Raw genomic sequence first — 27,097 nt, forward strand, 5'->3', positions numbered from 1 at the left:
ATTTTGGGGGGCAGAATTTACTATTTTACTGGTTTAAAGCCTATCACAGTCTACCTGCCTGCCAGAAATCAGTACAGTGGGACATACTTATCTAATACTGTCTTTGTAAATCTTTTAGTCTATCCTAACTTACACATCGTTAGTCTCCTTTGAACTGCTCTGACATTTCCATTCCACTTCTCATTATAGCCAAGAGTGAGGCAGGATTTTCAAACCAACAGTGGCAGGAATGGAGAGCTTTAATCCCTTCTTTTACTATTATGTAACCTTTGGGAAGGCACTGAACCCTCAGTTTAAATTTCCCAAATGTAAAATGGAATTAACCATGGGAATCAATGAACATTCTTATTATAGTTTGAGATCAATGGACAACACAGACCATAACGTATACATACAAAAGATGATTTGACCCAAAGATCTTTAAAAAAAGCATAGAAATTTGCAGCTGTGATTTGATCTCTTAGAAATGCACTCATTTCATGTTTGAGGAGACAGAGTCCTTCCCCCCCCCCCCCCCCAATTTCAGTGACTAATCCAAGGAGCTCTTCACAAAGGCCTTCCCTGAACATCATGTTAAAACATACTACTGTCCCCTGGTGGCAGAGTTGTCATGTGTTCGGCTGTGATCCAGAAGGTCAGCAGGTTGATACCACCAGCTGCTCCTCAGGAGAAAGATGGGGCTTTCTGTTCCCAAAAAGGTTTACAGTCTCAGGAATCCACAGGGTTGTTCCTCCTTGTCCACACTGATGCGACGACTGACAGTGATTCACCTCCATCAAGCACCCTCAAACCCTTGCACCTCTTTACTTGTCATCTGAACACTCATGACTAGATATGTGTAACTGGAACTTCATGTGATGGGATCAAAAGGCTTATGGAAAAATTCCGTTCTTTCAATTTCAGTTTTTTCCATGAACCTTTTGGAAGCTTCCACTTTTTTTGTTTTCCCATTTATTATCTATTTTCTGTTCTAATATTTAAACTCCATGTATACAACGATAATTTCTCTTCTTCATTGCCAAAATCCCTAGCATCGATGGCAGTGCTTGACACGTAGGCAGCTCAGCAAATACTTTTTGAATGAATACGTTAGTGAATGAAGGAACCAGAGCTACTGATAGAATGGTATTACACTCGGTGCGGGTGGAGTGGGAGAAAGATTCGATTATCTTAGCTCTGCTGAGAACTGCTAGCTACGGGTTCTTTCTTAATATGTTCCTACCTGTTCTCTGAAGTCGCAGATATAAGTATCAAGGGGAGATTGATCCATATCTATATACATATTTTTCAGGGTTAATGGATAGGTTCACATTTATTTTGAAGAGTTTCATCATACCACTATTGTTCTTTCTCTCAATTTTTTCTCTTCTTTTCACCCTCTAAAAACAGTAATCAATAATGCCTCAATATTTCTACGTGTGGCACTTCTGGGCTAAAGAACATGATCAATAGTGGAAATGAAATCTCACTCCCTCACATTTACCCAATGCTTATTCCCCGTCCACTCCACTCCGGGTTTTAGAGTCACCAGAGGGTAGCTAGGAACACTGAGGGGACTTTAACTTGCCCACAAATTCGATTCCTTTTTACCAAAATTACCCTAAATAAACATACAGTCTGCATACTGATGGGGAGACTGGCACACACAACAGAGTGAAAACAAATCGTCCAGCCCCTTCCAGCGCATTGCTGTGGCCACAGACCTCAGCAACGCCTTGGGGCAGTGCTGCGCGCTGGCGGGCGTCTGGGGAGGGCGCAGTGGGAAACCACTAGATCTGGGTTAGAATGCCAACTTCAATATAAACGAGTGAACTTTGGCTTACTTGTCTGTCAAAAAACCAAACCAAAATAAAACACGAAAACCATAACACTCAAGACAGAGATTCACCAAGAGGAATAAATCAAATCAGGTAATGTGTACAGAATGACACTTTTACACATTAAACTAACTAACTAACTAACTAACTAACTAACTAACTAACTAACTAACTAACTAACTAACTAACTAAAGTAATGTTTTCTGTTCTTCTAAACCAAACTCACTGTCATTTCCGATTTATACGGATCCTGTAAGACAGAGTTGAACTGTCCCCGTGGGTTTTCCAGATAGTACCTCTCTTCAGGAGCAGAAAGGCTCATCTTTCTGTTGCCAAATGACTGATGGTTTCAAACTGATGGCCTTCAGGTTAGCAGCCCCATGTGCTACTTGTGACACCACCAGGGTTCCTTTTTTTTTTTTTTAAATTCACTTCTGTGAATAAGTGAATACAATGATATAGATTTGGGATCTGTTTATAAAGAATATTACGCAGGAAGCTTCAACTAAAAAAGGTACTTAGGTATTTATGTGGGACTTACAAGTGATGGCTTTTGGGAACCAGTAAGAGACCAATTCAAGGCAAAACTATTTCAAAGAACTAATAGTTAGGACCAGCGAGTCATAAACATACGTTGGTGGCTAGAGAAGATACTGGATACAAGGACAGGCCCGAGAGGGAATGGATGTTGTTACAATGTCAGCCTGGCTCCTCACATTACTTTCTCCCACTTGCCCTCACCTCTGGCTGTTCCAGCGCTCTGGTGCTGCGGGGCCCCAACAATCCCACACGCCACAAGCTATTATTCGAAGCATCTTATTGCTTTCCTTCTTAGTTGCTTATGGAATGAAGAGAAGAAGAGGTAATTTGGATGGAAAATACTATTTTTCTTCAAGTTCAAAAGTATTCACATAAAGAAAAAAGGACATTCACATGCCAAGACTTGGGTGCATGCAACATAATTTGAATGTATGTAAGCTGTGGATTAATTCCGAGTACAAACATCTGAGCTCCACAAGGGACATTAATCAGAGGTAAAAGCGGCAAAGCACATATGCAAACCTTCTAGTATTAAAAGAGGTTCAATATTTTACCTTTTCACGAAATGTCCCAACTTCCCAGAAAATTTAAAAGTATAGTTTAAGCCGAAAAGGCCATAGTGATTGCGAAATATTTCGATGAGTTCTAATGGGGATTTGGGGATGCTGTTGCCGTTACCACCCCGCCTCGCCACCCCAGAACATACTAGCAAATTAAAAACATAATTACTGAGCACTTGGTAAATGTTGCCCCAGTTTATAACTATTTTAAGACACCTTAGATTAGGGTCTGAAATTCCGTGATATTATGCTTCTAAATTGTACGGTAAAGTATGTATCTGTCCTCTTCAACAGAACATAAAAATTGGGGAAAATGTGCATATATAAAGTTAAAGACTTATTATATACCGGCACACACACAACATCTGTACGTACACACATTTAAAAAGACCCATAAAAACCCAAACCCTCAAATTCAGGATAGTCTTCACCCACTCCTTGTCCACATGCTCTTCAAGTGAGTGTCTATGGATCATCCAGCATCGAGTAAAATCCTTCAATAGAAAAGATAAATGGACAGCAAGGCCAACAGAGAAGTTTGATCTCAAATTACTTGGTACTTGAGATTACGTGCTAATTTTTTTGTATTGTGTGTGTCGGCATGGTGGAGTTTAGTGGGTGACAACTTAGAGGGTCCTCTTACATAAACTGGCTTTACAAGCCTTGTGTGGCCAGATAAACGCTGCGGCAGCGCCTCCCAAAGTTAAACCTAGAAATGCCACAGGACTGACCAAGTAAGCTTCCAGGTGTTTGCAGAATACAGTCGAGACTCTCTTTAGCCAGCAGAGCCATGTAAGCCCAGACCCCAATGATGCGAGCCCATTCCAAGAGGCGATCATAAATGTGGGGGGGAACGTCAGGGAACTGAGGCCCTTGTCCATTCACGGCGGGATGGCAGGATTCAGCTGTTGTGGAAACCAGGAGGGCAACTCCCCAGAAGAATCCCATGTAAACATAAACAATCGTACTACTAAGGACCTGAAGGAAGTGATGCATGAATATTCATTGCAGCCTGATTCACAATAGCCCAAAGTGGAAACCGTCTACGTCCATATCACTGGGTAACCCACATACACATACTGGACGACTACTCAGTCAGAAAGATAAAGGAATGCCTGAGACATTCTACACACGGAGGAACCTTGAAGATCTTATGCTGCGTGAAACCAGTCAAGCACAAAGGACACTTCTTGTATGATTTCACTTGTATGAACAGACAGGAACTGGCAAGGTGTTAGTGGATAGCAGGGGTGAGAGGGGGCGGAAGAAGGCAAGCCATTGTTTGAAAAGATTTCTACTTATGGTGATGGAAAATTTGGCATGGTCTTTTTCCGTGATCTTTGTTATTTAGTAGACTCATTCTTTTTTCCAGCCTTTTATTTTACCACCCCCCCTCAAGTTGTATGGTGGAAAATTTTAAACCTACAAAAAATTACAATACTACATCGAATAATTATATAGCCTTTTGTGAGATTCAACATATGGCTGCTTTTGTTTTCATGATCTCCACAAGTCCTGTTGTTCCTAAACCACTTACTAGTTAAGTGCAAACTTCTTTTACAACCGCACCACAGAGACTTCATTTTTCCTCAAACTCATAGGAGCAGCATTGAGAGATGTATTTATTTCTTTAAAAAATCATTTTATTGGGGGATCCTACAACTCTTATCACAATCCATACACACATCAATTGTGTACAGCACACTTGAACATTCGTTGCCCTCATCATTGAAACATTTGCTCTCCACTTAAGCCCCTGGCATCAGCTCCTCATTTTTCTCCCCCCTCCCCGCTCCCCCCTTCCTCATGAACCCTTGATAAATTATAAATTATTATTTTGTCATATCTTGCCCTGTCCGACGTGTCCCTTCATCCACTTTTCTGCTGTCCATCTCCAAGGGAGGAGATCACATGTAGATCCTTGTAATCAGTTCCCCCTTTCCACCCCACCTTCCCTCTACCCTCCAGGTATCTCCAGGCTCACCACTGGTCCAGAAGGGATCATCTGCCATGGATTCCCTGTGTTTACGATTCCTGTCTGTACCAGTGTACATCCTCTGGTCTAGCCAGATTTGTAAGGTAGAATTGTGATCATGATAGTGGGGGTGGGGCGGGAGGAGGAAGCATTTAGGAACTAGAGGAAAGTTGTATGATTCATCATTGCTACCATGCACCCTGACTGGCTCGTCTCTTCCCTGTAACCCTTCAGTATAGGGGATTTCCAATTGCCTATGAGCAATGAGTTTTGGGTCCCCACTCCTCACTCCCCCTCATTCACAATGATATGATTTTTTTTGTTCTAATGATGCCTGATACCTGATCCCTTCAACAACTTGTGATCACACAGGCTGTTGTGCTTCTTACATGTGGGCTTTGTTGCTTCTGAGCTAGATGGCTTATGCACCCGCTTTGTCTTCAGCGATTGTGCCGGGAAGGTGAGCACCACGGAATGCCAGTTTAATAGAACAAAGTGTTCTTACATTGATGAAGTACTTAGTGGAGGTCCAATGTCCATCTGCTACCTTAATACTAAACCTATACAGATATGCACATAGATCTATTTCCACATCCTCATATATAAATATATTTACATATGTTCATGCCTTAATTTAGACCTCAATATATGCTCTTTGCCTCCTAGATCGTTCTTCTGTTTTCTTTTACTTTCCTCTTGTCCCACTGTCATGCTCAGCCTTCATTTGAGTTTCAGTAATTCCTCTCAGTTACATTGCCCTTGGTCATAGCCTACCAGGCCTCCTACACCCTGGCTCATGCCCTACCAGGCCTCCTACACCCATGGATTTGGATCACTTGTTGTTCCCTTGTCCCTGGGTTTGTTAACACCACTTCCTTTCCCCCCACCTCTCCAAACAACAACAAGCCAATGACAACAACAAGAAAGAAAAGCTTGTAGTTAGTTCAAGGACTGTTGGTTGGCCTTTAGGAGTGTTTTCTAGTCGAGTCTGATGGGGCACCACGCCCTGGCCCCAAAGTCTATTTTTGGTACTCCCTGGGGACTTCCTTGTTCTGTTCCCCCTGCTGTTCTGTTCCATGCCCTTAGTGTTTGCCTCGGTGTGGTAGGAACAAATACCCATACTGTGTCTCCAGTGTTGTCCCCTGCAGGGCTATGGGTCAGTGACGGATGTCGTGCCTCATAGTGGGGCAGGCCATATGGTCTTCTCTGTGAATTGGCTGCTCTGAGTGGGAATCTTGTCCTTAAGGTTTGGTGAACCAGGATGTGCTCCACTTTTTCTTCCTCCTCCTTCATTTTCCCCCATGTGCTCTGATCAGACATGTCCCTCTCCCTAAGCTGCAGCTTCAGTGCTGTCCTCTGAAGTAAATTCTTCTGGGGGAAGGGGAAGGTGTTCACGTAGTTGGGATTGGGGCCAGCCCCTCAAGAGATATATTTCTTAATGATAGCCATCCATCTTCATAACAGTTAGAAAATGCATGTCATAATGATCTTGACTTTCCTGAAAAGGTTATGACTAGACTATATAGTCTATGAAGTCAAGGGGCATATTGTTTATTCCTTTGTTATGGTAAATTTTCAATTATGAGTAGGAAACTCCTGCCACACCCCTCCCCACCCAAAAGACCCCATCTTCTGTGTGCTCTCCACTTGGAAACCCCCCTTTCTCCTAGTCCCACCTTCCACAAACAAAACATCATACATATGGGGGGTTCAAAAAGCTTGTGGAAAAATTCCATTCCCTTTTAATTTTATTTTTCCACAATTTTTAAAAGTTCCTTTGTCTTCGTACTTTAATTGTTAGCTTTGGAATAGTCAAAAAGCACTTCATCTTGATACCAATTTTATCCCATTATATACATTTTATTTGCATGCCACATTGCTTCAGTGACACCACCAGGCCCTCCAAGATAGTAAGGTCCAGGCCTTTGTAACCCCTAGAGTTGGTGGATACGAAAATTATTTCTTAACTTCATTGAATTCTTCATAGTATGTTACTTCCTGAAGGAATGTAAATGAAGTGAAGATAATACACATTGATTTCTACTGTGCTACAAGGGATAATGTGCTATAAAACCATGCAAATTAGTCTACTTGACTATTTTTGCTTCATTAAATCTAACCTCATAGTCACCAGATAATAGAATATTCATGCTGAAAAAGTTTATAAAGATTATCTAGTTCAATCTTATATATTCTTTTCCAGTGAAGAAACAGATAGATAGAGGTTAAATGATTGACCTAGTATTATAGAACCTTTAAAAACCAAAATCAAAATTAGAATTCGGTGAGTTCGTACATACAAAGTGCTTTTAACAGGGCCTGGTTCATACAGGAAGGGCTAATTCAATTCATTTCCCCTAAAATATTAGTTCAGAGTTTTACAATTAAACAGCATACACAACTATATGTAACATCTCAGTGGGTAATTCTGCCACACAAGACTTCTTTCAAGACCTCTTTTTTGTGAGGCACAGCTGTTACTTTGAGAACTGAGGTGCATCTGACCCATGTCATGGCATTTAAATCATCTCATATGCACGTGGATGGTGGACATTCAATAAGGAAGACAGAAGAAGAATCGATGTGTTTGAATTGCCGAAGAATCCTGAAAATACCAAATGAACAAACAAATCTGTCTTGACGAAGTAAACCAGAATGCTCCGTAAAGGCAAGGATGGTGAGACTTGGTCTCACGCACTTTGGAGAGCTCAGTCCCCGGAAAAGCGCACCATGGTCGACAAGCAGAGGGGCAGTGAAAACGAGGGATTGACACGGTGATTGCAACCATGGGCTCACACGTCCCAACAATTGTGCAGGACTGGGAGGCATTCTGTTCTGCTGTACATGGGGTTGCTATGAGTCTGAACCAACTTGACAGTCAGCCCCTAGCAACACGAACTGTCTCCCTGCGCCTATGGGGGTAGCACGTTGAGCCTTGTTTCATGAATAAGTGATACATGACAAGAAATAAGGCAGAAGCTGTTGTCAGAAAAGCTATTCTTCCCTACCAGAAGCCACCAACTAGCCATGTGTGGGCTGAATTACGATGGCAATTCTTTTATTAAAGTCAAGCCCACAGCTGTCTAGTTGATTTGGACTGAGAGTGACCTGATAGGACAGAGAGAGAATTGCCCCACAGGAGTTCAAGTTTGTAATCGTTACAGAAGCAGACTGATTGCCACACCTTTCTTCTGCGGAATGGCTGCTTTCTGCAAACACCATCTTTGACTAGCAGCTAAGTGCTTTGACCATGGTGCACCCATCGTGCCTACACATTGTTGTATTATATATATTCATATAAATGTATATATAAATATTGTATAAGTTATATATATAACTTACCAGTTGCCTTCAAGCCAATTCCAGCTCACAGTGGGCGCCCCAGTAGTGCAGTGGTTACACCCTGAGCTGTGATCCACACGGTCGGCAGTTTGAAACCACCAGCAGCTCGGCGGGAGACAGACTCTACTCCCATAAACAGTTACAGTCTCGGAAACCCTCAGGGGTTGCTGTGAGTCAGCGTTGACTCCAGGCAGTCAGAGACTGGGTTAGAGTCAATTAGCTTCTGGCCAGAATTTGTTCATGTGACAGATTGCAATTCAGATGCTATACACCTGTGGGTAGCGTCCTCTTTGGGAGGGCAATCTCTATTATACTAAAGGACAGGATTAAGGTGGGGTTGAGACTGGACCTTAGTAGAGGGTGGGAAGCCACCCATTCCCTTTGCTTCAATGAGGGCATCATTAAGACTCCACATTATGGAGGGTGTGAACCTAGCCACACCCTCTTTGCTCCTTGGGGGGCAGTTTTGACTTTCCCTTAGTATATGGTGACTTAAGATGTCATCCTTTGTTTTCCTCGGGTAGGGTATATATACTGGGGTTATGGTACGAGTTCTAACATACATTCCATCACCTGGAAAGCCGTACTTTTACTTCCTATCTGAGCTGTGGTAGAAGCAAGAACACCTGCCTGACTTGTGAGCATTTTTGGCTTCTGCCTCTGGATCCTGCATTTGGCTTGCCTCCGCTTGGCATTCAGGTTTGAGACTGAACAGCACCCACCACCACACTGAGAGGTTTCCTCAAAGTCCTGTGAGTTTCCATGGATGCTGTGGTGAATCACAGAATCCATGGACACTCAAGGGACGAATGGGGGTAAATGGAAGACGACAGCATCATGGACGAGTTGGCCATTTGAGACATCTTTAATCTCCAACTCCTTGGGGCTACTCTGATATTAATTCACCTAAAAGAAATTATTACCACCATGACCTCATGTGTGTAGCTCACCAGGCCTTTCTTCCGAGAGGCCTCTGGGTAGACTTGAATATCTAAACTTTTGATTAGCTGTTGAGCACCTAACTATTTGCATCACCAGGAATTATATGATAGTCTAAAAATTTTAATTGCTTGGTAATCCTTAAAATTAGGGAGATTTCAAATAAAATTATTCATTGGGAAAACAGGATAAGTCTAAATCATTTTATAAGGATTACATCAGTTAGAAAATATTAAGTGATATTTGCTAGCTGTACATTTGCTACATAAACCTAGGTAGCCATTTCCTAAGTTAGACCAATGGATTGATATAAAAGGAATAAAGCCAAGGTGGTTGATATATTTAAGGGGAAACTCGCATTTAGCCAGAAGTCCATCTACAGGAGACTCCATTCTCTGAGCTCAGGTTGCATAAACTATCACTGGGTTTCCTTCTCCATGAGGTAAGGATTCAATACCCTTCACTCTTGTGCTAAGCATATTAAATACGAACAAATAACACAACTACATATGGATCCATTTTTCCTGATTTAAATTCAGCCCTTATGATCTGAAAATGTCTTAGCCTGCTTTTGACCTGATCTAAGCAAGCAGTAAAGAAAAAAATTAAACATAAAAATAGGTTACAACACATTAAATATCCTCCCTTTGCCACCTTACACTTTTTGGTGCTAAGACATATGCTGTGCCACCTGCAGATAAAAGTCACCCGCGAGAGTGTGTGCTCTGCCGAGAGTCGCGAGCTCTGAGCATGCCCGGTGATTTTGGACAGTAGCACTTAAGAAACCTTCAATCTGGCAATTTTATCACTGCACATTTTCTAAAGCATTGCTACAGTCTCAAGTTACACAGGTTTTGGGATCTGACCTTTGGGGGAAGACAAAATAAAACAAACAGAAAAGGAGAGCCGTCTAGCATTTTTATTCAGTCAGCTTTATCTATTATTTGGGATGAGATACATATTTTGTTTCAGTCGGCTTCATGTATTTTGGGTCAGATACATAGTTTGGCTTTCCATTAATCTTTAACTCTCAAGGAGTAGGAAGCAAGAATGATTTTGATTATTGTTATTTAGAAATATTTTTCAAACCAATTAGAACTCTCTTGTAATACCATGACAACGCCCCCTGCTAGCCATGTGGGGGAAACGTTTCATAGACTAACCTAACTCACTCCCCTGCCATCTGGTTGATTCGGGCTCCTTGGGGCCTTACAGGATCGAACAGAACTGCTCCTGAGGCTTCCGGGAAGCAAGCGGTCTCATCTTTCTCCGGAGGAGCTGATAAGTTTGAACCACAGCCCAATGCTTAACCCGCCGAACCACCAGGCACCATTTGTTTTTAGTGGAGGATAAGCTCTTGTTGCTCCACACACACAAAATATTTTCCTCCTTGTATAGCTCCTTTACTCCAGCTTAAATTTTTATTTGAACTCTTAGCCTGTATTGAGGCAGTACCCCCCAAAACTGATGTTCATTTGTTTTTCTGATGTGAGGGGGCTAGTGCATATGGAGTTTGTTCCAACAGGTCAGACTGTTAATCAAGCTTTCTATTTAGAGGCCCTGAAAAGATTGCACACAGTGTGTGACTAAAAAGTCCTGATTTGTGGCAGACGGGGGACTGGTTTTGCTACCACGACAATGCACCTGCTCACACAGCCATCTCAGTGCGGCAGTTTGGAGCAAAACCCAGCGTGCCTCTCTTGTTCCTCCACCTGACTCACCTGACCTCACTCCGTGTGACTTCTTTTTGTTTCTGTGAATGAAGAGGGTCATGAAAGGACAGCAATTTGATAATGTAGAAGAGGTGAAGGAAAAAAAACGAGGGAGGTGCTGTCAGCCATCCAAACAGATAAATTCGAAAAATGTTTCCAAGAACAGAATTGTAGATGTGACAACTGTATTGAGTGTAATAGAGAGTACTTTGAAGGTGGTGAGGCTGTTTTGTGAAAACATTTAAGTGCACAGATTTTGGGGGAAATTCTGTTTTGGGGGGTAACCCCTCATACATATCATTCTCCATTTTGCTCCAGAAAGGGTTTCTGGCTTTCAAAATCCCCAGTGGGAGTCCACGGATGGCGAGTGAAGACGCCGCCAAATTCTTTCGCACTCAAACAGCTACGAGAGTGGACCCAACTGTTGGGGGCGACCATCCCAACGCTCTACAGATCAGCCCAAGGCCGACCATAAAGGACACGGGGGCCTTACGCGAGGAACGGTTTACCAAGTGGTGAGCGTCTGTGGCCGAAGCAGTGTGCCCGGGCTGGGCTAGCTGTGGAAACCTGAAGCTGGACTGCCAAAGGGGGCTGACGCGATTTGAGAAGGAGAGAAACCCAAGCTCTTATGAGCGAATTTGGGAGGAAATTAACAACGACAGCCACAGCCCTGCTGGTCACTGGCTCTGCTCGTGTGTGTACTGAGCGGCCTGACTTAGGCAGATCTTTAATAAGAAGGGAGAGTGGAGATGAAAGAGCCATAGAGTGACGAGGTGAACTCTCCACATGCCGCTGGCTCAAGAAGCAGCTGAACTTCGAAGCAGCAGCACAAGGCAGCTCAGCAGGGCCCAGCTTCAACAGAAGACCCGAGGGCTCAGGTCAATTGGTACAACCTCCTCTAGAAAGCCAATGTTCATTCTACCACCTGCTTTGGGGAATGGCGACTGGAGCCTAAATGATTGCGAGCAGTCATTGAAGTGTAGCTATTGTCCAGAGGGGGGAAAGAATGAGGAGAATGGAAAGACATATAGAAACACGGAGTCCAACAGACTAAGGGACCACCCAACAGCCTCCATGGTCTTGAGGCCAGAAGAACCAGATGGTGCCTGGTCACTACTACCGCCTGCTCTGAGAAGGATCACGTTAGGAGGTTCTGGATAGATAGGGGGAAAAGATGGGTAATAAAACTAAAACTCACGAAAGAGATACGGCTCACTGGCTGGACAGAGAATGGCGAGACCTTACACTAGGATCCTTGGTCACCCTTCCTACCTGGACATGAACTCACCCTCCTGTGAGGATAATTTAGATCAAATAATAAGAGAGGTGGGATTATATGAAGAGAAATTCAGCATTAGGATTAGAGAATGGTTTGTTCACAACCTGAGTGTAATAAGCAGATGACACAACTTTGCTGAAAGTGAGGAGGCCTTGAATCAACTGCTGATAAACATCAAAGATTGCAGACTTCAGTATGGACTACGACTTCATGTAAAGAAGCCTGAAATCCTCACGACTAAACCAATGAGAAGCATCATGATGGAGAAAATATTGAAGTTGTCGAGGTAAAATCAATGCTCAGTCAACAGATGCAATGAAGCACCGCATTGGAGGACTCTGCTGCGCAAGCTCTCCTGAAAGTCCGGAAGAGCAAGGGCGTGGCTCTGAGAGCTCAGGAGGGCTTTACGCCAGCCATGGCGTCTCCATCGCCGCATATCTGGGGGAAAGGTGGACGATGAGTAAGGAAGACCGAAGAATTGATGCACTTGAATTACGGTGTTGGGGAAGAACACTGCGAGTCCCACGGAGTGCCAAAAGAACAACTACATCTGCCTTGGAAGCACAGCCAAATGGCTCCTGAGAAGTGAGGCTGGGGAGACTCAGTCTCATGTACTTTGGGCAAGTCCCGGGAGAGACCAGCTTCTGGAGAAGGACACCGTGTCTGGAAAAGTGGAAGGAAAGCAAATCAGAGGAAGCTCTCCAAAGAGATGAACGGACACAGTGGCTGCAGCAATGGCTCACACCTGAGAACCATGGTGTCCGGTGCAGGACCGGGCAGAGCTTCCCCTCTGTTGGACACGGCTGCTATGCATCAAATCAATTTGATGGAAGTAGGTTGGTGGATATGGTCAATTCAAAAATGCCATAAGGAAAGGCAGTTTACAAGAAATAAATGTGCTGGAAACATTATATAACAAATCATTTGAATTGTTTATTGCAGTGCAAAGAATTAGAATTAATTTTGATGTGTTCTTTAATCTATGACTTTGCCAAACAATTAACCAATACTTATTTCTTACCACATAGGCCAATCAAATAAAAAAGGATCACTTGTGGCTAATATAAGAACTAAATCTAGAACCCTTCTACAACATGACCCAAAAGCCAAACTTGATGATCTTAGATCCGACAGAGCTCTCTTAAGATATCAAAAACATAACCTACTTATGAGAGAAATCATATGCTTACATGAAAAGACTTTTAAACTTGTCCATTTTTGCTCCTCCAGTGACAGCATTAAGAAAAGGAAAATATAGGCCATAGCCCTGGAGAAAATATTTGCAAACCAGCTACCTGTTCAAGAACGTACATCCAGAAAATGTACATAGCTACCACAACCCAAGACGGAGATATACACCCAATTAAAAAATGGGCCAAGGCGATATAGGCATTTCACCAGGGCTAGAGAAATAGCTAGTTGTCAGGGAAAAGACACCCTTGTCAATTGTGGTTGTTGCTCGCTGCTGCTGAGTCAGTCCCGCTCGTGGCACCTCCAGTGTGCACAGTGGGACTGCTCCCGAGCGTTCAAGCTGTGACCTTTCCAAAGCAGGTCGCAGGTCTGTCGGCCAGGTTCCTCTGTGTGGGCTCAGACCCCCAACTTTTCAACTCGTGGGTGAGCACTGAACTGTTTGTAACACTAAATCACTCCAACGACAGTTGTGCAGCTCTTTGTAAATGTATTAGAAGGCATTGCATTGTATACTTAAATAGGAGAAATTGAAAATCATGCAATTATACTTCAATAATGCTGTATCCAAAGAAGCACAATAGAAAATCATACTCAAGTACTGAAACGATGAAGGATTCAGGGCGCAAGCAAAAAGCGCTAAGAAACAAGGGAGAGGTGAGATTAGTTCTTTTCAGGGCCGTTCACGCTGAGCTCCCAAACAGCAGGAGCTAGGTGCCACATGCCACTCACTCTTACACATGGAAAGCCACTGGCATCATGAGGAGATCACTGTCCCTGCTGCTGGGCGGGGCTGTCGTGCTGCTCCGACCCTATGAACGAAGGGAACGACACACTGCCCGCTCCTCCACCGTCCTCACACCCGGTGCTGTTCGGGGTGACTGTTTCAGACACTGTCAAAATGCGTCTTCCCTGATTTGGTGACCCACTACTTTAACCAGTATGATGTCCTTCTCCCGAGATGGGCTCTTCCTGGTGACAGGTTCAAAGTAAAGTCTCACCAGGGCTGCCTCTCAGGAATGTCTATGGATCCCCTAACCCGAGACAGTCGGATTGAATTGTCATAGCCTTGGCTTCCCAGATCACACAGATGTGCAGCAAAGTTTGGGAAGCACTACAATGCCACAAAGTGTGATTTTTTTTAATCATTCATAAGGCATCATGGCGCAGCTGTTTCGGGGAAGCGTTGAGGTCTGGTCAGAATTTCTTCCATGGATCCTTCTTCGAAGGATTTCATGAGCACTAGGCTACTCACTTCAGACAGTTCCACGCATCCCCAAAGGGTACCGAGAAGGCCACCCTTCAGCCATCAGAACAGCCCAGTGGGACCACGGGCAGCTGTGTGGCCCCCAGCTTTGAGCAAGATGTGCTGTTAAATTTAAAAAGTACCTTACCCAAAAGATACCTGTACTAACTGCAAGCCTTTTATAGGATGGCTTCTTTTAACCCGCTGATAGCAAAACAGAGAAATCGCATTGTGAAAACATTCCTCCAAGGAGCCCCAAAGTCCAGTTAGGGCACGGGTTCTCCACCTTCCTCATGCCGCGACCCCTTCAGACAGTTCCTTATGTTGCGGTGGCCCCCAACCATAAAATGATTGTCCTTGCTACTTCATAACTGGAATTTCGCTACTGTCATGAATCGTAATGTAAATATCTGATCGACAGGATATATTTTCATTGTTACAAATTGAACATAATTAAAGCATAGTTATTAATCACAGAACAATATGCAATTATATATTGTGAGCTATTTATTTTTAATTACAAATCGATGAAATTTTGTCTTGAAGCATGGTGTAGCATGGGTCACAGTCTTCACGCTGGATTTTCATATGGGGGCATATCTGCATGTGGGTGGACTCGCATGGAGACGGATAGAGGAGCGGTGTCTCGGTTCCTAAGGCCATCCGAAATATGTGTTTTCCGATGGGCTTAGGAGACCCCTGTGAAAGGGTCATTCAGTCCCCACAGGTTGAGACCCACTGAGTTGGAGGCTGTTTGAGTTATTTTTGTAAGTTGCATGTGGTTAGAAAATCTATGCGCACTCCTTTAGGTGGCATTTGTGGTAACACATTTAAGCTATTTGTTGGAAACGGTCATTTCTTTTCACTACGTGGCCACGTTTGGCCATAGTAACTGGTTATACAATCGCTGCCCATGTATGCTCTCCAACCACCCAGAGAGTGTCAGGGGTCTTAAGGCAGCCACCCATCCAAATCTACTGTTTTACACTTCAGTTTTAAGCTCATGGTGATAATAACATCAAACTATAGCATATTACGTAAATTATGAAGCATATAGTTATTTATGAGACTGACCTTAGACTTAAAAAACCTTAATGCTAATCTGTAGTCTGAATGACCCCACCCACCAATTTAAAGTAACATCGATACAAGGTAATTGTTTATCAGTGTCACAAGTGTGTGTTCAGAAATGTCAGGTCCAACTGTGTTCCCTGGCTGTCCGCATGGTTGTTTGCTGTGGCTGCTGCTGCTACTGAGCCGGCCCTGCTTCACAGCCAAGACCTGTAGCTCAGAGCTGCTTACCAGGGCTGCCTTGCCTGTTACCTTGCGGAATGGGTTTGCCAGGCCTATCTTCCAGCAACCCTGCTGGGTGGGTTTGAACAGCTAACCTTTAGGTCAGCAGCCAATTAGGCAGAAACCCTGAGCTGCTCCTGGTGAGCATAAAGAGTTACAGACTCCTTGTAAAATATGACAAAATAATAAATTATCAAGGGTTCATGGGGGGGGAGGGAGGGGGGAAAATGAGGAGCTGATGCCAGGGGCTTAGGTGGAGAGCAAGTGTTTGGAGAATGATGAGGGCAATGAATGTACAAATGAGCTTTGTACAACCGATGTATGTATGGAGTGTGACAATGGTCGTCTGGGCCACCAATAAAATGATTAAAAAAATTTACAGACTTAAAACCTTGTCCCATAGGGTCACTACGAGCCAGGAATGACTCGATGGCAGTGAGCTTGATGAAAAAAAATCATTTTATTGGGGACTCATAGAACTCTGATTACAACCCATACATCAATTGCATCAGGCATGTCTGTGCATGTTGCCCCATCCTCCTCTAGACATGTACTTTCTATTGAGCCCTTGGTATCAGCTCCCCCCTGCCATCTCTCACATGGACCACTGTCTCCCTTCCCCCATGTTGTCTGTTGTTCTTCCCCCTGCAGAGGGGTGTATGGTTGTGTGTTGATCATTGCGATCGATAGGTTCTCCCTTTCTCCCTTGAAATTCTGGTTTTTGTGACACGCAGGCTCCTGACTATGGCTTACGGTTGCACGTATTCCCCAGGTCCCCAACAGCCTTTACTCAGGAGAACATGCCAAATGGAGGTGAGTCACCCCATGAGTCTTGATAAGTACATCAGTCAGTGTTTATGGTTCTCTCTGCCATTAGTCACATGCAGGCATCGGAGTTCCACCAACCATGGCAGTCAAGTCATCTTACATAGTAATTTCCCATATGACACATCAGAGTCCTGCATCAGGAGCTCCGGTTTTACCGTTAAGTTCGTGCCTTTAGAACCACAACATCCCACTTAACTATAAAGAAATTCCAGCCCCCAATGAATTTTTATTACCTGTGAAAGTGAGCCGAGAGGATTTATCTTACTTACATGAGTATTACAGCACACTTTTGTTTACTCTGAAAACGAAAGAAATCCACGAATGCGTGGATTTCTAAAATGTATGTATTTCGGTGCAAAGTATAAACATGAGGATAGCAAAAAGGTAAAAGGTAGTTAATGCTTTTCTAGCAGTTATGAATGGAACTCAGCCCAAACCGACAACTTAAAAGCACCCTTACATCTCATTAGTTTAACATGTATCACCAACCCAGAACTGCATTCTGCTGCAATTCCCTGAAGTCATCTTGTTAACTTTTGTCACAACATGTGCGACGGTAGTTCTGCACTTTTACCTTTGCACTTTGTAGTGTGCGGCAGAGCAACGCAATTAACCACTGGTAGGCATTGTTTACGTTAGTTCTCAAAAGGTTAAGAAGCTGATTATAACTAAAATCAGCTTTGCCCGAGGCTTCCGGGTCTCTGGGTAATCAAATTAGACAGGCAGGGCACAGTGTCACCTAACACAAAGCAGTGGCACTTTCTTTGCTCTGACCCTTTCCCCTGCCGTAATAGGGGAACAGCGCATGCTCTATGCTTTTACCAGGTAATTTAGAAAGACTTGTTGCTAATAAATTTGGCGTGCAATCTCATAAGGTATCCACCTGTTCCAAAACAATGAGAAGTCGAGCAAATGTTGAAGGTTTCCCCAGCCCCCTTTCTTCCAAATCTCACCTGTTAAAAACAAATTCATCTTTGGAGAGACTTCGATGTTTTGAATCAAGTGTTTTCATAAAAGGGGTGCCTGGTGCTGTCCTGCAGAAAACTGTGCAATGGCCGACCAGCTTCCAAGAGAAGCCCAGAGCACGGTAGAAACAGGAGAGGTAATACATTAGCATTTCTAAGAAGCCACAGGTAAGCACTCTGCGGAGTTATAGCTTGGCCTCTCTCCTCTTTGAAGTCAGGCGAGGTAAACTGTAGAATGGACCCCGTGAAGAAGAGGCTTCATAAACGTGGGGAGAAGAGCAAGCCAGCTTGACTTCAGAGACTCTTTCCACACGGTTCTATGTGAAACCAGTAAACAGTACTCGTCCAGTCTAAATCTCGCTACCTTTGAGCCTCCAGGGAGCGAAAGCAGGATGACTAAAGGGATCTTATAGCAACTAAAGGAAAGCCAATTTAAAGGAAATTCTTGAATCAGTTTAAAAAATTATGAGCTAATGATATCTTTAGTGTCCTCTATCTGACTTCGATTTTCTCAGTCAAATGTACATATTTATTAGTATGCTTCAAACACAGAAATAAAATGTAAATGCCTAGCAAATAAGTGATCAGGAGAAAATTAGTTTTGCTAATGATTTATTCTGGGCAATGAAATCCAAACTTGCTGTTTTAATTGATTAAGTCATAAAAGGTTCCTGGTGTAGTCAAGTTTTGCTGTTTGCACAGTCGGACAGCCTGCTAATCCCACTGTGGTTAACCAGTCCACCTGCCGTTAGCTTGTCTCACCATAGCTGCATGTCACATTTCTGTGCTGCAACTGTGCACAAAAATCAATATGCCACATTTAACCAAAGGACAGGAAGCATGATGTGCCCCTATATTTTCAATGAACCTCAAATGACTGCTGTTTCTACTCAGTACAACGTATTCTTCAATGGAAAAAAAAAAGATTCAGAGCTGAAGTTCTGCCTTATTCCATTATATCCATTTATGGAGAACATTCTGATTTTCTAATTCAGTGTGCATAGAGTGACATCCAATTAGCCATACGCAGGGCATAGTCCTTTTTCCTTTTCTCCCAAAACTATACTCTTTAGACCCAAGAGACATACCTTATTTATTCATAAATAATACGTTTATAGATGCACTTAATTTAGCATTGGAGAACATTTTCTAGTTTCTCTTTTACATGCAAAACACGGGACAGGGTGGGAGCTATTGAACAAAGGCTCTAAATTATTTTTTACACAAAGTATTTTTACACAAAGTAAAAAGTTCCGTGGACCTTGAGCTACTGCAGTGGGTAATTCACTCTGGGAGTTTTAACATCTTCTTTAACGGCTGCAGAAGAACATTATGCGTGCAAGTAGATTAGGATGAAAATGCTAAGAATGAGGTAGGAGTGGTCACTGACCAGTAGGTCGGCACAGAGCGCTGCCGCGCCGGCCTTCTGAGCCCAGCGATGTGGAACCTAGCGTGGCAAAGCAGCAGCGAGCTGGACTTCGGCCAAAGCCCTCAGAGCTCCTGCCATAGTTGCCTTTTTTTTTTTTTTTTTTGAGTAAAGACAGAATTGGTTTTAGGAATCTTAAAAAGGGCCATGCACATCGAAAAATAAGAACGCTAAGAGGACCCAGAGGAATCAATTTAAACATGCAGCACATTCTTGGGTAATTTCCCTTTATCCCAGCGAGCAGCAAGGTGTGGATTCATGGCGATCGGGCCAGGAGGGCGCGTCAGTGATCAGGAGTGGAAGTACAAACCGGGTTTATACAAACATCCACAGAGTCATTGAGTCCAAGCTTTCTATGGAATGCGCCATTTGCCAAACAACTGTCATTCACAGGTTAATGCACTATTTCCAATAACACAGGTATAAGATTCCTGAGCAGAAAATAATTATGTACTGATTTTAAGGGTTGAATCATATGAACATTGTAAATGCTTTTCCAAGAACAGTTGCATCAATACATCAACATGGATTTGCCAGAAACTCAAGCTGGATTCGTAAGAGGGAGATCACTGCTGATGGATCTTGGTTTAAAGCAGAAAGTACCAGAAAAAAAAAAAAAAGCAGGGGAGAGGGAATGGTATCTGTGTGGATATGTTTATTTTTCAAAATGTGATTTGTTGATACAATAATGAAAATTAGGTAGCAGTTTAAGGCAAGGCCATGGCTTTGAAACAAACAAACTCACTGCCATTGAGTCAGCACTGACTCAAAGCGAGTGACCCCTGTGGGTTTCTGATACTTGTCTCCCTCGGAGATACTGGTGGTTTGGAACTGCCAGCTATGGGGATCACCACCCAACTTATACCCACTGCACCACCAGGGCCCCTTCGATTTGTTATTAGACCATAAGAATCAATCAATACGAGCACCGCTATTGACGGTGCTTTGAGCTAGGCTAAGATCAGTTCACACAGATGGGGCTGCCAACCTTTAGGAACGTATCAGTTGAGAACGAAGACCCCTGTTGCAGTCCGTTATAGAGTCATGAGAAGTTTCAGACCTTATCTAGTCGACTGCAGCCCAGAGAAGCTGGCTTCCACCCGAGTCATAGAAGGCTGTGGAAACAAGAGACCAACTGCCGAGGGCACCCGTCAACAATAGGCGGCGTGCAATAATCAAAGGCACGAAGGAATTGTGAGTTCTTGGGAGAAGAAAAATAATGAGAAATTACTGTTTTGATGGAGCATTGTTTTCATAACTTTAGTCATTTGTGTAACATTCTTATACATTTTTCTATATGCACAAACTATAAGCACTATTAATTACTCAATGTTTTCTTTCCATCAATTCACTTTTTTTGGGTATTGGTCCTGTGTTAGGAAATAATATCCAGTAAATTGAGTTTATGTGTTATTCAAATCATTTTTAGTAAAGTCATCAGAAGCTAGGACCTGTGTGAAGCAGAAACCTCTCAGAGAAGGAAAACTCAAATATCTGCCCCTAGAATGAGCGGTGGGAAAGCAGTCAGACTGCACTCTGTCAGCGATGGAGAACTCCGAGACCTGGAAACAAGGCCGTTCTGTCGCGCTCTGGCTCTCACAAGTGTCCCCATACATTTTAGAAGAAACAGACAACGTCTAAAATAAAACCTTGCAGTGTTCTGTGCATAAACACCGAGACGGAGGACTCCCCGTCTAACTACTTCTTGCAGTACTGAAATGAAAATGTGGCTCACATGGCCTCAGATGTTCACTTATCTGGTGATGTAGGGCAGGTCACCAGAATTTTTAATGTGCTCTTCTTTCTTTGGGGAGAGTATGGTTTGATGCTTCCTGTCTTAAAATTTTGCTTAGTTACTAGGCCCTTCCCAGATTTCTTTATTGATAACACACCATCTATGGTCTAAAAAACCTACAGTCCATGGAACAGGGACCACATCTGAGACGAAGGGATTACACAATAAGTGTTGGAAAAGAGAAGGCGCCCTTTGGGTCTGTCTCCATAGGGCTGCGGCACGCTTCAAAGGAGGACAATGCATGAACGGGTGGTTTTTCTAGGAAGAAAGAAACTGCAGACATAATCTTGTAAGCATGACTTTAATGGGTGAGGGGAAAGAATTATGAAAGGTCTATAGCATCTCTCTTGTTTATGTGTTGGTATCACAGAATGAGACGAGGAAGAATCCAAAGCCAGACAACAGCAGAGAGGGGTTAACTACATCTCATGAAAACATAAGGTTATTCTTCTGTTGAATTCTTATCATTTAAGTGCATTAGAGTTGACTGTAAACATAAACAAAAGCTATTCGTGGGCAATTAAATTTGAAGAAGTAGCCTATAAAAAGTGGAATATTCAGTATGTATTAGAATCAGCTACAAAACATCTGATTTAATAGTTAGGTTGTAAGAGTTCCTCTATAATACACGTTAAATGTTCTCAATAAATCATATTCCGCAATGTAGCAAAAATGACAATTCAATGTAGTCTAACGATGAGAGGAGGAGCACATTAGAGCAAACTACGCTGCAATCTTTTATCTACATTATGAGGTTGGAAAACGGCACACATTTGTAACCAAAACTTTAAGGTGAATTTGCCATTCTCAAAAGTCATCTCACTAGACAGGAAAGAGTAACTTGGCATGCGACCAATAAATTATGAGAGCAACACTTTGGGGTTAGAGGGCGCGGATGACTTCAACAAATCTCACCAGCCCGGCCAACAGATTAAGCCAGGGGATCGGATGCCCTACAACCTTAACCTGTTAATACCTTGAAATTCTTAAGCATGACCTCTAGCCCGCTCTCTCATATTGGTTGTTAGTTACACTAATTACAGCTTAACGGTATTGTTGGTACTAGTTTACTCATGAAAAGACATGTAGATACAGGTTACCTCTAATGGCTTCAAATAACTTCAGCCAAATTCTGTTATGTACATGAGGAGCACTTACGTCCAGTTTTGAATGGGCCTTTGATAGACATAAAAGGAAACGCACTATAAGCAGTATGTGTCTGTGGATTCTATAAAGCATTTCATGTAGGAACCTGTAAAAATAACAGTAACTTATCTTGTGACTAGAGCTTTAAACAAAGTCATTGACCTTTAATATTTATTTTCAACAGAGGAGATGGTGATTTCAAATCGAAGTTTTCAAATTTTTAAATATGGGTATTTTTACCCCACTTATTATATATAAATGATATATATAATATGTATACAAAACAATTAAACTATAAATATAATTTTAAATGTTAGTAAATATAAAAATAATGAAACACACATACATCATTAATTTTAATTAATGAAATTAATCATTCATTTTAAGAGGCATTATTAATTATACATATATATAAAGTAAGTGGAGTAAAAACACCCATCCCAAGAAATTTCCTCAAAATGTATGGTTTTTAGAAAGGGATAATGAAATATCTATCATGATCTTCTACAGGTATTCCAAGTTCAACATTTACATTTGTGATAGCCTAGCACGATGTGGGATTGTGCACAGGTTCCAAAGCGCATTCACAAAGATTCCAATGCCGTGTGCGGGGCTGATGCAGTAAATGATCTTGGAACATTACTTGTTGAACCGGGTACTAGGTCAGAGCAGAAACCTCAACAGGAGAGTCATCACTAAATTATTGAGATTAAAGTAAATAGTTTCAGAGAGAGAGAAAAGCAAGTTCTCAATATCACTTTGTTCCCACTTTGAATGAAATAGATAAAATTATTGCTAAATCTTATATTATGAACATCTGATTGACACCAGTGTTTTTCATACATGCAAACACAGTGGTGAAAGCTAAATGGAATTATTAACCTAAGTGTGCTCCATGTTAAGAAATACAATAAGGAAATTTGATTTCACAAATAGACGCATTAAGGAGTAATTATTAACACTATAAAAAGAAACACAAAAGAGATGCTTTAAATGGCAAGCTTCAATTTTAGTATTTTAAAAAGGTGTTGGCCAAGTGCAGTCAGACTTCAGGGAGACGCTGGGAAAACGAGAGGCTACAATAGTCAATTAGAGCGCCACGGACCCAACCCAAGACACCATTAATTGTAATAGTCGTCCTTCCTTTAGGCACCACCTCGATCAGACACCGCCAATTAAACTATGACATTATGCTTACTATCACACTGATTGCTAGATGTAGTTTAACTTCAGCGAGATAAAACTGTCCTGTAATCAATTAAAAGAACATTTTATATAAATAAACATCATGAATATACTTAATGGTTATTTTTGTGAAAGCAGTCCGATTTTGAAATATAATTGTTGGGGGGTAGTTAAAAATAGTGCTGCACACAAAGCACTGAGAGGACATTGACTCTATTTTCTATCTTCTCTGATACATTAGTGATTTCAATTTGAATGACTGATTACTGATCACTTAATATCCTACTTCTTTCACAAAGGGTTTAAGACAGACTACTAGAAGATCATATACAATAATGAGATTTATTCTTTCTCACTGTCATGAAGTTGATTTTGACTCCTGGTCACCCTATCTCTCTCTAATTGCCATCGAGTCAATACTGACCCTTGGTGACCCTATAGGACAGGGTAGAACTGTACCTGTGAGCTTCCGAGACTGTAACTGTTTATGGGAGTAGACAGTCCTGTCTTTCACCTGAAGAGCAGCTGGTGGTTTTGAACGGCCAACCCTGTAGATTGCAGCCCAGTGTGTAACCACTCTACCAGTGGGCCTCTCTAATAAGAAACTCACTGTCACTGAGTCAATGCTGACTCATAGTGGCCCCCTCATGAGTTTCTGAGACTGTAACTGTTTACGGGAGTAGAAACCCCAGCCTCTCTTGCCGACTTTGTGGATCACAGTCAAACACGTAACCACTACACCACCAGAACTCTATAGTAGCCCTAGAATTACATATACAAGAAATAGAAAATGATAACTGGGGAAAAGAATATAAACAAGAAGACTGTAAGAACCTATCAGACATACAGATCATGTATGAGTAGCAAAATAGGTTCTGGGTTTTTCTTGCTAACCAAAAATTATATATCTATAAATATATAGATTTGATAGAGGGTATTTCCACATACATATTTGTATGTACAGTAAATAGATCCATGTAGAGAGTACAGCAAATGGGGAAATTTCATTAAAAATTCTTAGCTATAATCACAAACTCTGAGGGACAGAGGCACTGGACTGGAGACTTGAGATCTTAATCTCAAGGGCCATCGAAGTCAATTGCATAACATGAGTCACAACGACAGTGTCTGGCATCCTACTTTGGTGAGTAATGACTGGGTCCAGGAACACTGTGAGTGCCCATCTAAGATACAACGCTTGACCTCTCCCTGTCCACCGAGAGTAAGTCTGATGAAAATCAAAGACAATTAGCCCAAGGACTAATGGACTGTGGAAACCACACCTGCCCCAGGCCTGAGCACCTCCTACTGCTTTGACCCAGGTCATAACAAAAGGTCTTTGACAGAGAGAGCGAAAACATGAAGAACAAAATTCAAGTTCCTAAAAAAGACCAGGCTTACAGGTCTGCTGGAGACTAGCGGCACTTTGAGACTATGACTCTTCCAACTGAACCCAGGCCTGTGACTGCCTTTAAGCCAAACGAGAGGAGGAATGTGCTCCTCAGGACATTCAACTGCAAAATGAAGGGACGGCATTTGTTCCAAAGCAAAACCCCGAAGCCAGGAAGGGCAGGAGAGCTGGGTGAATGAGAACGGGAACCAACCTCAGTGGAAGTGGAGAGGGTGCTGATCCATTGAGGGGATTAGAACCAAAGACCAAAGAACCAATCTACCTATAAGTTGTTGCACGGGAAACTAAATTGCATTAAGACCGTTCACGTAAACTACAATAAAAATATTAAACAGGATGGGTGGGGAAGGAGAAAGGACAGGAAAGAAGGACAGATGGACCTGGGGGACCTAGTGAGAAGAGTGAGGAGAGCCACACTGAGAGGGTTGCAAACTAAGGTCATGAAAAAAAAAAGGGTACGAATTGTTGATTGGGAAACTTATTTGTTCCGTACACTTCCACCCAAATCACAATGAAATGTTCCAAGAGTTTATTACAATCGATTATCGTTTGTTCAAAGATAGATACCAAATAAAAGTAGGACCCAGAGACAAACCATAGACAGGAAAATCATCCCCAAACACCAGCAAGGGTGCCCTGAGAGAATTAATTAGGATGCACCCGTATGTAAAGTAGGGCTAATATGAAGAATTAATCAACTAAGTCTGAGTATACTTAAGGGCCAAAAGTACACATAGCATTAAACATGCTAGGATATGCAAAGATATCACTTTCAAGATTAAGGTGTACATGATTGCCATATATTTGCAATCACCTCATCTGCATGCAAGAAAATCAAAGAATTCGTGCATTCGAATCAGGGTGTGGGTGAAAGGTATCGAATATACCAAGGAGGGGCAGAGGAATGAACAACTCTTTCTTGGAAGAAGTGCAGACAGAAGGCTCCTTAGAAACAAGAACAGTGAGACTATTCTATGCCCCACATGTCTTTCCAGGAGGGACCAGGTCCTGAAGAAGGGCATCGTGTGTGGTAGAGTGGAGACTCAGTGCGGAAGCCGGAGACCCTCAATAAGATGCATTGACACCGTGGACCCAACGGGCTCAAACGTAGCAACAGTGTTGAGGATGGTGCGCGGCGGGCAGTGTTTCCTTCTGGTGCACACAGGCTTGCTAAGAGTTAGTACCGCGTCAATGGCACCTCCCAGTAACAGGACACAGGCGGGCACCACCCCAGCTTGAGGGCACAAAAGCCACTGAACATGTCCGGAAGGCCTCAGATAGCACTTAATAAAGTTCTAAATAAACCTGGAATAAATGACCAGAACATTGCAGCATTATTTTATTGCCAGACATTCAAAGGTAAAGATAGACAAGAGCGCAAGGAAACCCTTCTTGACCGAGCTTGAGTCCCAGGTTCTATGTGTTGGTTAATACAACCCGCATATTAATATGTTGGTTAATACAACCAATAAACTGTTTCATCTTCTTCTTTTCAGAAGCAGCCTGAACTGGGGTGCGTTACCTTACATGAAGAGAGACTGCACTCTTCAAATAGCCGAACAGGTAGGCTGTAGACTAGGTCTTGGGTTGCTAATACCCACCAGCCACTCTGCCTCCTCAGGAGAAATCTTTTCTTTTCCTGGTAAGGAGCTGCAGTTTCAGAAATCCTGTGCCGGGTAGCTATGAGTTGAAATTGACTTGATGGCTGTCGGTTACTCTTTATGAAACGGGAGACTGATGTTTATGTGTGCCTAGTTGACACTACCAAATAACGCCACCAAACCCCAACTCAACTGAGTGCCATCAAGCCGAGGCTGACTCCTAGCAAGGCCCTGAAGGTTCCCGAGACTGTAATTGTTTCTGGTAGTAAAAAGGCCCATCTTTCCCCCAAGGAGCAGCTGGTGCTTTTGAACTGCCAGTCATGCAGATCATAGGCTAACACGGTACCACCATGCTACCAGGTCTCCCTAAAAACTACACCAGAAATTTTAAAGTAGCATTACTTAACGTAAATGAGTGTTTGGCAATGGGTTTCTGGGTTATTCATGTAAACACTACAGATATCTAAACATTGTGGGTAATCAAATTAATTTATCCAGTTTTCTAAAAAATTATTAATGAAAGGAGGAACTAGTGGGAGAGAAGAAGAATATTTATTCTGTTGTGTTTATCTCAGAACAATTGAAGGTAGCTTGTGATTACTATGAACACACTAACTTGGTACTAGAAAACAGGAAAAAGCTGGTTCACGAATATGGTTTTAATCCAGATAAATCCCCCCCCCCCCAACAATCTACTTATCAACGATTGGGAACTAGTTATAAATAGTTCTCTTGGGGAAGGAAGTATAAGAACCAGGGCAATAAAACAAACACCCCACAAAGCACGGTCATGGAGTCACTTCTGATGCATGGCAACTCTGTACAGGCGTCCCGAGGGTGCACATCTCC

At 42.6% G+C, this 27,097-nt stretch overlaps 1 protein-coding gene across 5 annotated transcripts in view; it reads right to left on the minus strand.

Annotated features, from left to right (window-relative positions):
• The window catches only part of ARB2A (ARB2 cotranscriptional regulator A), a 498,151-nt gene that overhangs the window by 116,757 nt on the left and 354,297 nt on the right, over positions 1–27,097 (minus strand). The gene's annotated exons all lie outside the window — the stretch shown is intronic.

The sequence above is a fragment of the Tenrec ecaudatus genome, chromosome 2, assembly GCF_050624435.1.
Source record: "Tenrec ecaudatus isolate mTenEca1 chromosome 2, mTenEca1.hap1, whole genome shotgun sequence".
Lineage (NCBI taxonomy): Eukaryota > Metazoa > Chordata > Mammalia > Afrosoricida > Tenrecidae > Tenrec > Tenrec ecaudatus.